We start from the raw sequence: 10,231 nt of genomic DNA, 5'->3' as shown, positions 1-10,231 counted from the left end.
GGCCCGGCCATTGGCCAGCGCCCCCGCCGTCTGCGCGCGCCCCCGCTGGCCGCGCACTCCATGAAGGGCCCATTAGCCCGGCAGGTGCCTCCCGGGCTGTAAATTTGCCCCCTGATTTATCTCCCCGGGGACGAAATAAATCCCGTTGGATGGGAGTTTAGTTAGGCAAAGGTTTTAGTGGGAAATCAGGAAAAAATACGAGAACATATTTTATCACCGAAAGAATGCAGATTTGAGGCTCCATTTGGCACACTCCGTGCGCCCCGTTCGGTGAAGAGGCACAGGCGGGGAGGGCGCGGGGATTCAGCAGGCACCTTCGGGGTCACAGTCCGCGCCCCGCCTTGCTGCTTCCCGGCCGCCCCGGGCTCAGGCTTGAGGGAGGAACGAAAACATTTCCGGGAACATTCTCCTCTGGGATGCAGAGGGGCGGAAGAAGCGGGACGTCAGAGTCCACGGGCGGAATGCTGGACTTGGCCCGCGAGAATCTGCTCTGGTTTCACCAACCAATGGCTGGCGCCGTGGCGAGGCCTGTCCCGGGGCCACACGCGAGGCTGCCGAGTTGCGCGCGCTGCCGGAGGGGCGGTTCCCGGTCCCCTCCCTGCCCGCGGGACTGTACAGTGCCGGGTCAGGGCGCGGGAACCGCCCGGGCCTCCCGGTCAGTCGTTTCCCGGCCGCGAAGTCGCAGCTTGTTCCCGGGGGGCAACCTGAGTCCGGAGCTTGGACCTGGGCGCCCCGACCTAGGGCACAGCCGTTCCCTTGTGAAGTGCGGCCCGAGCCGGCGGTCGGGGACCCTGGCAGGCTCAGAGTCCGGGTCCCAAGGCGTGCGGGGCCACGCTCAGGGCCTTAACGTGGGTGTGCGCCCGAAGTGCAGCCAGCGGGCAGAAGCGTGGCCTTTTGACGGGCACGCAGGGCCCATGGTGTCCTCCTCTGGGTGGAAAAGCCTCCCACCCCGTGGAATTGCTGTGCGGGTTCAAATAAGATCGCAGTGGACAGCGGGCGCCGGCGGAGAGCCAGTGCTGAGTACAGTTCTGGACGTCGCCTCCTTGGTTCTCTTGGCTGGTGTCACATAGCAGTTACTAAGTGGCGGCTATTATTATTATTCTCTGCCTGCTGGGAACGTGACGGGAACGTGTGCGAACCGACGGCTGCAGTTTCGTGGCTGGGCGGCGGTGCGCGCCAGGCCGGCCTCTCTCGGGCCTGGTGTGGTCGGTTAGCAACGACGTTCCCGTTTCACCCCGGCCGCCAGGGTTTCTGTGGCGCGGACGAAGGCGACCCTCTCGGCTCTGTGCAGGGACCCAGCGTCCGCTGGCACTGAGACCTTTGGGGGGATCCATTTTCGTTTTGTGCAGTTAGCTTTCGGGTCTTGGCGCTGCGAGTCCCTACGCCAGATCGCCGCTCAGAAAGCCATTGGCCGCCGGGGCTGGGCGGGCGTTCGGTGGCCGCCCCTGCCCGCGTGTGCGCGCACCGTGCTGTCCCGGGCGGCGCGCCGTGGCAGGTGGTGGCCCCGGCTTCAGGCGCGGTGCAGTCCGCGCGCACGGGAATTTCTCTCTTCCCGCCTCCTCGGTCGGGGCCGCACTCGCGGGATCCGGGTGTGGCTGCCCCGCAGGCGATCGGCACCTGCGGAGCCAGGCCCGGGATACCTAACGAGCGCTCACCTCTCGCATTCCCGCGCTACCTACGGGCGGCCAGGCCCCGAGACCCGCCGCGGGCCCCACTTGAGCCCCACCGCCTCGGGCACAGCGTAGGTGCTCCCCGAGAGCCCAGCCGCAGGGAGGATCCTTCCCAGCAGGGTTTGGGGCCCTCTGGGCTCCTCGGAGGCTGCTAACGGGGTGGCAGTTACTGGCTTGGGGGCGGGGCCAGGGGAGGCGGGGCGGGGCCAAGTGAGAGGGGCGGGGCCGGGTCCCTACTCCCGGCACCGAGGAGCCGACTCTGGGCAGCTGTGGCCCGACAGTTCTCTGGGGCGGGCCGGGAGTGGCGCGCCCGGACGGGACGACAGGGCGCACTATCCTCCCTGCGACTCTGGCTCGGTGGCTGGAGGAACACCGCAGCTCTGGGTGCCGCGCTGTGGCTCCTCGAGCACCCGGGCTGGGGCCTCCGCAGCCCTTTTGACCGCCGAGGAAACAGACACCCCGAGTCGCTGCCCTGAGTCCCGGGTCTGTCTACGCCGCCGGGCCCTCCGTGCACTGCGGCCGGAATGCTCGGGGTCGCGAGGGGGGCTGCTTCTCCCGTGGCCGCAGGGTGCTCGGCTCTCCAGGGAGCCAGTGGCCCTGGGTGCCGGATGGGGGGCCGGAGAGCGGTTTGGAGGGGGCCCAGAGAGGACTGGGGGCGCCCGGGGTGCGGGGTGAGGGCGGCCTCTTCTCCATGCTCTCTGGCGGGGGGTGTCTCGGTGCCCTCCCCATGCGTCCCGTCCTGCCCGGCGCGCGGGGGTTCCCAAGCCCCGGACGCAGCCCCCCAACCCCCCAGGACGCCACGGCACGGGACACCCTCCCCCAGTGCCCCAGTCCCGGGTGTGTAGGCTTGTTAACTTGCTCAACTTGCCTGCCCGCCATCTCTGGGCGCTCCGAGGCTGCGCGCCTCCACCTTCTACGCGGCTCCCACGCCACGCCCTCCTCCTGCGCTCCCGGGAGCCGGCGCCTGGGTAGGATCAAGGGAAACGCCCCTCCTCCGGGGAAGGTGCCTTGGCCGCCTGCGGGGAAGGAGCGCCCCTCGGCTCCCGCCGCTCGTGCTGATTGCCGCTGGGGTGGAGAGGTTCGCGAATGCCACCTCCTGGTGCTGAAGGAAAAGTCCTGCCTGGGAAGGCGGCGGGCACTTCGGCGCTCACACTTAGACGCTGTGGGAACACGCAGAGAGCGCGTTTGACAGAGACCTTTGCTTAGTCAACGCTTATTTACTGGGCACTTACTAGGTGCCAGGCATGCTCTGGGAGAGCCACGTGAAGGCAACGAACTCCACCTCTGCACCCCGCCCTGCCCCCAGGGGAGGACTGGGTAATAAACAGTAAACCAAAAAACTTCCGGAAGTCCCTGCAGGAGGGGAACAGGACCAGTGATCGCTGGGAAGGGGGAGGTCAGGGAAGGTGGTCCTCCTGGAGGGCCAGCCAGGGCCAACAGGTGTCCAAGCCCAGGGTGGGTCAGAGCCTGGCCGGCAAGGCGGGGGAGGGAGGGGGCGGAGAGGGAGGGGGGTAAGGGCGCTTGCACCTAGAAGGAGCTTGGATTCTATCTCCAACCACAGAGGTACCCCTGGAGTACCTATGACAAGGCAAAAAGCCTCGTCAAAGGAAAAATTTGTCATTTTGTGGGGCTGGTAAGTCATGGAGCTGCTACCTGCTCGGTGGCTTCCTGCAAAGGGCAAAGGGCCCTGGCCTTGTCCTCCCATGTGTGAGCAGTTCTCAGCCTCTGGGAGCTTGAGGAGGTGACCACACCTGGGGGCGGATTCAGGGGGCTGCTGACCCAGGGTTGGTAGGTCAAGAGAACCAAGTGCTGCCAGCAGCTCTGGGATGAAGGGGCAGAGGCGCGGTCATCTGGGCCCTGGAGCTGCAGGAACTCCCAGTTCTAGAGATGCTGAAGGAGCCCTGCTGGCGCAAATCCCACCCCCTCCCAGCAAACACCAGAGCCACAGGGAAAGACCAGACCCCTGCCCATCCCGCTGGGCGCCCTCCACTGGCTGGCCCCCGGAAAGACGGCTGGCGGACACCCGTCACTGCGCAGGGGCACGAGTGGAGGCTGCCCTGCTCACTCCCAGTGCCACCAGGGCAGTGACGCTCACTGTCTGAAGGCAGCGAGAGCACTGAGTGCTGAGGGTGTGCGGGGCCTGGGGTGAGGGGCACGGGTGGCTGGTAGGGGAGACCCAGCTGGTCACCGGGCCCCGCCTCACCCCTCTCCCACCTACATTAGGGCCGAGTGCCGCGCACCACGCTCCAACTCGGTCTAATCCCCACGTAGCGGCCCGTGTGCCTCAGACCGAGGCCCCCTGTGGCCTCGCATCCCTCTGACCCCCACACTGGTCCGTTTGCTGCCACCCTGCCTTCCGCCGGCCCCTGGACCGCTGTCCCCCCCGTCTTCCTGTGGCTCACTTCCTGCTCCCTCGGCTCTGGGCTGTACCCTCACCCCCAGCCTCCACCAGGCTGGCCTGCCCCTCTGCACGGCAGCACCTTCCAGAGAGTCAGCACCTGGCTGCAGGGCCCCCCCGCGCTCCAGCCACCTGGAGGGCTGATTAAGTGCTGCTGGGCCAAAGAATGAACATGCACCCAGGCCCAGGCTCCAGAGGGTTTCCCGGAGCCCGTGCTCCCCCAGGGAGATGGCACTGCTAAGACGCTCCAGACACCCTGAGCCAAAGGGCACCATGGGCATGTGGGCCCCAGAAGGGACGTCCATGGGAACATCCTGGCAAGACCCGGGGAGGCGGGGACTGTTGGTGGGTGGGAGGGGCCCCCGAAGGTACATGAAACAAGCAGCAGAGGCCTGGGAGCCGGCAGGCCGAGGGGCCCCAGCTGCCCCCCTTCCCAGAACTCTGGGGGCCTCCCACCCCTCCCCCATCCTCTGTGATGCTCTGGCTTCACTGGACTTGAAGCCCCTCCCCCAGCCTGGGCTGGGTGGGCTTCTCCCACCTTGCAGAGCCCCTCCCCACACCCCCAGCTCGCCCTACCCCAGCTCCTTCACTTCTTTAAAGGTTATGTATTTTGTTAAATGTAATAGCCCTAGAGGAGTGTACAGAGCTATACTATGCGTTCTTGTTGTACAAACCTGAGTCTCTTTTACCATTTAACTGTGCTGGCCTCACCTTTCTCCTCCTGAAGGAAGAGCCCGTCCACCAGGTTGAGATCTGACACAGAGGCTGAGCGTCCGCCAACACGCTGGTCTCCCAGGACCTGTGGCTGTGCAAGCCACCGGTACTGGGTGACTTGACCTCACGACTCTCTTTGGGGCATGTGGCCACAGGCCTCTCGTGGCTGCTGGGAGGTGCCCACATATGAACGAACCCCTCTGTTGATTTAGGTCCAATTATTTTCATTCTCTTCTCAGGCAGCTTCTTAAGAGGGTGGCACCCTCCACCATCCCCGGCCACTGCATCTGGGCTCAGCGGGGCTGCCCTATCTGATGGGCAGCCTCGGGGTTCAGGCACCTGGCCTCGGCACTTGGGGCGGCACTGGCCATACTCCCACGGCTGCCGGCATCCCGCGGGCCTGGTCCTCCTCCCTCTCTGACCCCTCTCCCTCCTTCTTGTCCTTCCAGGGTCCCTCCCCCGGGTCTGCTCCCCTCCACTCATCTCGCATTCCCCATGTGAATGTCCAACAGGCATCAAGGCTGTGCTGCCTTTTCCTTTCCAGGTGTCCCGCAGGGTCCTTGGTGCAGGACAGGCTCCAACCCACCAGGGGCCCAGGCTGCTAAGAGCTTGAATGAAGGAATGGCCAGATGAATAAATCCCTGGCAGAGAGGATTTGGGGCTGAAGAGGGAAACGTCCGTGTGGGTCTGGTCCAGGCCAAAGGCTCGGACGAAACTGACCCCCAGTCCCCCCTTCGCCCCGCCTCCAGGCCCGCCTGGCCCCAGCTCTGGGGCACCTTTCCTAGGGTTGCCATTTTGCTCTGCTTTCCTGCTTCTGGGTGGCGCCTGGCTCTGGGTTGGAGACTGTGGCCACCTTTCCCCTCAGCCACATCCAAGCTGGACCCGGCAAGGGCTCTGGCCCCCTCTCCACACCCGGGAGCAGGGCCACCACTCCCTCCGGCTGCGGAGGGCCAGACTGGGCCATGCGCTCCCAGATGTTCTCACCCGAGCTGGAAAGCGTCCCCCAGCCCATGGCTGTGGAAACGGGAGCCAGGAGAGGGGCCCCGGGAGGAGGTGGCCTCTGCCCTGACTGCAGGTGGCAGGCACATGGCGCCTCAGAAGCACTCTTCTGGGGTCCCAAGACTCTTGTCTCCCTCAGGAAAGGACAAAAAGCAGCAACCGTAAATCCACCCCCGAGCTCATCCCTGGGGCCTCGCGGCACCAGATGCGCTGTCATGGGTAATGAGCTCTCTCCTGGGGCTGCTTTCCCGGGGGTCTGACCATGTGCCAAACGTGCTAATTGGGCGCCAAGTACAAGATTTGTGTTAGGGCGTCTGCTCCAGCGCCCTTGCTGTGCTCCCTGGATGGGCTCGGACAGCGCTGGCCAAGGAGACGCTTCCAGAAGGGCTCCTGGCTACACTCCAGGCCGCTCCGGCCCCAGGGTAGGGCTTCCTGGTGGGTGAGGGGTCCAGCTGTGCCGTGGCCAGTGCCCTCCCATCACCCCCCCCACCCCGCCATGCGGGGCCTGGGCTTGGGCCTCAACGTCTTTGTCCTCGTACCCCCAGGTCTTTATTAAGTGCCTTTCATGGCGGAGAGGGGCAGATGGGAGGCAGATTAATAACCGAGCCTGACAGACGCAGGGTAGCATTATTGACACGGTGACCCCTGCACTGCTGCTGAGGGCGCTTGCGGCTACCTGGGGGAGGGGCAGCTTCCCTGGAGACCCGCCCAGGAAGTGGGGTTCAATCTTCAGGGGAGGAGCTGCCTATGATGGGAACCAATTTGCACTTTTAAAGGGTCACTGGGCAGCGGATGGAGGGCTGGACCAGGCGGGGTTTCAGGTAAGAGTGATGGGGTCCCCTCCCCGTTCCCGGGTAGGGGCCGGCACACAGGGGGCCTTGGTCTAAGGAAAGCCTTACAGCCAGTGCACAGGTCAGGGCTACTGTTTGCCATAGACTGGGCAGCCTGTCCTGTAGGCTCCTATACATGAGGAACAGCCAGGCTGTGAATAACGCCCCGGACTTTGAGGCAAAGAACACCCCACGCCCCTGCCCGCTGCCTGGCCATCCCGCTGCCTGGCCATCCCGCTGCCTGGGCAGTGCATCCGGCAGGGCTGGGGAGGGGAGAGAACTGGGCCCGGGAGCTGGTCTGGCACATGACCCCCAAAGGCTCAGAGGCTGTGTGCAGCTGCCCGGCCACTAAACCCCTCTGCCACGGGGGTAGGGGGTACGGGCACCCCCAGGCGCTGGTGGCCTGTGGCATCAGTATGTGGCTTGGTCTGCAGGGGCCCAGTGAGCTGCCTGAATTTCATGGTCTGGCTGCCTCTTCCTACAAAGGGCCCAGGAGAGGCTGTTCAGCTAAGGAAGTTAATCCATCCTGCCCGGCCCAGGGGACTGGCTTTGCTTCTCCTGGGAGGACCCCACTCTCTCTCCTGATGACCAGCTTGGCCATGTGATTGGTGTGGCCGGGGAAAGATGGGCAGGACAGACGCCAGCCCACGTGGAATCTTAGGATCCCTCGTGTCCCCGATGTTCCTCGCTCTTTGTCTCACCATGAGGATGGCGTGTCCCAGACCTGCCCCAGGTGAGAGGACCGAGATCTGGTGGTGCAGATGCTTCTTATACAGCATTACTGAGCAGAAGCTGGCTAATATATGAGCAGAGAGTAACAAGGGGCTCTTTCCAGACCCCCAAGTGAGGAGGACAATTTATGCTTTGAAGTCTCTAGTTGGGACAAGCGTTTATTTGGGTGACACTGGAGGGATCCTCGTGGTTTCCTCACTGTCACTTTACCTGGTTTATGGGGCAGACAAGGAGTGTGTCCCAGTGCCCGTCTCCAGGTCGTGCACGGAGACTTGAGGGGCAGAGACTGAATGCAAACCCCTGCCCTCCAGTGGCAGGGACAAGCTGGCAGGAAAGGCCTCTGGGCACTTACTCAGGGTCCTGGGACAAGGAGGGGCCTAGGGACTCCCGGAGGCTCCCTGAGGAAGGGACGGAGAGCTGAGCCTCCGGGAGGGTAGGAATTGAGGCTGGTTTCTCCTGCTTTCAAGGGAAGACTTACAAACCCAGGAGAGAGGCCCTCACGGGCAGGCCGGACCCCAGCCACCACACGGCTGTCCTCACGGGTCTCTGGAAGCCCACGTGGCGGCCTCACCTGACACCCTGGGATTTCCACTGCTGGAAAGACCCCAGGAAGACCCCGAGGGAGCAGTAGGTGGGGGCTGGAAACATCCAGCTGCCTAGAGAGTCGGAGGCCAGGGCAGAGGGAAGATGTCACCGGAGGGGACTTGAGCCAGACCACGGAGGCCAAGCACTGCATCCCTGCCCGGCCCAAAGGCAGAGAGCAGGCGGCTGCTGGGTCCCCGACTCAGTCTGTGTGTGGTGTCCCTGCGGCTTCCCCTAGAGGCACAAACGTGAGGACGGACACGGAGAAGAGACGCAAGGCCCCGTCCCTCCCCAAGGCCCCACCCCAGAGGGTCACCAAGATTTCCCCTGAAGCCCCTGCCCTTGCCACCCGAGGGCCAAGGGAGAGCCTCCACCCTGCCTGGGTCTGGACATTCAGGGGCATCTGGGAACACGGGGTGAGGGGTGGGGGGGTCTTGGGCACATAGAGGGGAGTCCCGGGCACACAGGGATGCAGACTGGGACTCCATGTGCTTTGTGGGCTCCAGCCATGGTGCAGACCGACTGACTGAAGAGTTTGGATTGTGGTTCCACCATCGCGGAGCCCTTGCTGGCCCCAGGCCAGGGCCGCATTCTTGACATCTCTGGAGAGATGACCCCTGTCAGAGATTTGGGTGGAGAGAAATTGCATTTTCAAACAAAACTTTTTTTCTGGTTATGAAGGTGACAGACACCAGGTGTGAAACATTGAACACGATGAAGAAAGTAACTGTCTGCCGCGTCTCAGCCCTCAGCCCCAGGTGGTGGTGTGGCCAGCGTCCTTCCCACCTCTGTCCACTCACCCTCCTGCACTCGTTCGTACGACTGCTGAGTGAGCACCTGCCGGGGGGAAGACACTGCCCCAGGCCTCGGGGACAGCGACCCCCAAGGACAGAATGCACAAAAGACCCCGCATGTGGGAGGTCTCACTCTCTATAATATCCGCCCCCCACAGAACTAACACACACACTCACACACACACACTCCTGTCTGTGCCCCTTTTCCCACGGGGCCTGTGTCACGGCATCTTCATGGAACCGCTGTTCAGGGCCCAGAATTGCTCGGTCCTGCAGACCAGTTTTGTGGGTGTCCTGTAACGCGTGTCACCTTTAGCAGTTATACTGGGAAGACCACGGGGTACACATGCAAAACCTCTGATATCCTTGTTAGGACAAATTGCTGCAAGCCCCTGACCGGACCTGAAGATTTCTGTGTTAATCCTGCTGGTGTGTGTAGCTGCAGCAGGTGTCTTTGGCCTTCGTGATCTTACTTTGTGTCTTGCTTTCCTTCTCGCCTGTGGTTCCCCCGTTCTCATCCTCTTGTCACCCGGTCTGCTTTTTAGTCTCTTTTGGCTTGGGCACAACGTGGGGACCCAGGAGCTCCCCCGGGAGTCCTGGGTGGTCCAGGCGAGGAAGGTAGGGCTGTCCCTGCCAAACAAACACAGTTTGTGGCTGACGTACAGACATCTGTGAGCAGAAACCGTGGGCCAGACAGTAAAACCTCTAAGGGTCATCTCGAGACAAAGCTACGGTTGACAACAGTGGAAGCTACAAGCTGTTCTGAAGACAAACCTGGCACCAAAATCCTTAAGAGTTAAAAAAAAAATGACAGAAATGCACAAAGAAGCAGAAAGAAACCCAGTTGTGGTCACTAACTTCAACTCACCTTCCCCATCCACGACCGCCCGAATCAGCTGCGGGACGGGAAGGATAATGGTCAATGCTGGGGTCTAATAAATGTATCGAACTCTCCGTCCTGAGCACAGAGGCATGACAGAGTTACATGAGTTCACCATACATTATGCACAAAGAAGATATCAATAGTTTCACCAAAACAGACAGATTGCTTGTATCCTGGGAGCACAGTAACCCAGGGTGCGGCCGTGTATGAAGTGTGAGACGCCCACGAAGACATGCAAAGTGGGGGGACGCCGCTATGACAGCACTTCTAATATACTAGCACTTTGGGAAAATCTGCGCGTCGTTTTATCGTTAAATATATGGGCACTTACCCAAAGAAAAGTCCTAGAAGTACCCGTGGCACCAAACCCTGCCCTGGGGAGGAGCCTGGGGAGGAGGGGCGGGGCTTGGAGTGGAAGGGGCGGGGCTTGGAGTGGAAGGGGCGGGCAGATCTTGTCTTCGTTCCTGTAGCCTCTGCTGTGCTCTTTGGTTTTTTCTATAAGCAGGGGTTACTTTTTTTTTTTTTTTTTCGGGTAGGTGGTGAGCCTGTCACTGTTGTGGCCTCTCCCGTTGCGGAGCACAGGCTCCGGACGTGCAGGCTCAGCGGCCATGGCTCGCGGGCCCAGCCGC

Source organism: Lipotes vexillifer, unplaced genomic scaffold, assembly GCF_000442215.2.
Source record: "Lipotes vexillifer unplaced genomic scaffold, Lipotes_vexillifer_v1.1 scaffold1117, whole genome shotgun sequence".
Lineage (NCBI taxonomy): Eukaryota > Metazoa > Chordata > Mammalia > Artiodactyla > Lipotidae > Lipotes > Lipotes vexillifer.
The sequence above is the reverse complement of the archived record's forward strand: the minus strand, read 5'-3'. Positions refer to the sequence as shown.